Genomic DNA, 402 nt, shown 5'->3' on the forward strand with positions numbered 1-402 from the left:
CCGGGGCGCTGGGGGGGAGCGAGGGTGAGGCGGGGGACCCAGCTGTCCTGAAGCCTCCCAGGGTAGAGGACTGGTGTCTGTATTGGGGGTCTGCTAGAGACCTCGGGGCAGGGCCAGGCACAGGGCACCTCCCCTCCTCCCCCACCTAGGCATGGCAGGGACCCAGGCACCCGGAGCAGGTGCTGTGCATCCCCCACGGCCCTGGAGCCGTGGGCAGGCTGGGGCGGCCCTGGGGGCATTGCATGACTCCCAGAGCCCTGCCATTGGGGCCGGGGTGGACCCAGGTGCGGCATGGGTTAGGGTGCGTGTGCCCACCTCGTCTGGGTCCTTGTCCGGCGGGGCTGTAGGCAGCTCACGCTCCAGGCGCTTCCTGGGGGGCAGCGGGGCCCCCTTCCCGGCTGG

At 72.1% G+C, this 402-nt stretch overlaps 1 protein-coding gene across 1 annotated transcript in view; it reads left to right on the forward strand.

The window, feature by feature from the left end:
* The window catches only part of SLC39A7 (solute carrier family 39 member 7), a 7,691-nt gene that overhangs the window by 4,034 nt on the left and 3,255 nt on the right, over positions 1–402 (forward strand). The gene's annotated exons all lie outside the window — the stretch shown is intronic.

This window comes from Alligator sinensis, unplaced genomic scaffold, assembly GCF_000455745.1.
Source record: "Alligator sinensis unplaced genomic scaffold, ASM45574v1 scaffold634_1, whole genome shotgun sequence".
In the NCBI taxonomy this organism is placed as follows: domain Eukaryota; kingdom Metazoa; phylum Chordata; order Crocodylia; family Alligatoridae; genus Alligator; species Alligator sinensis.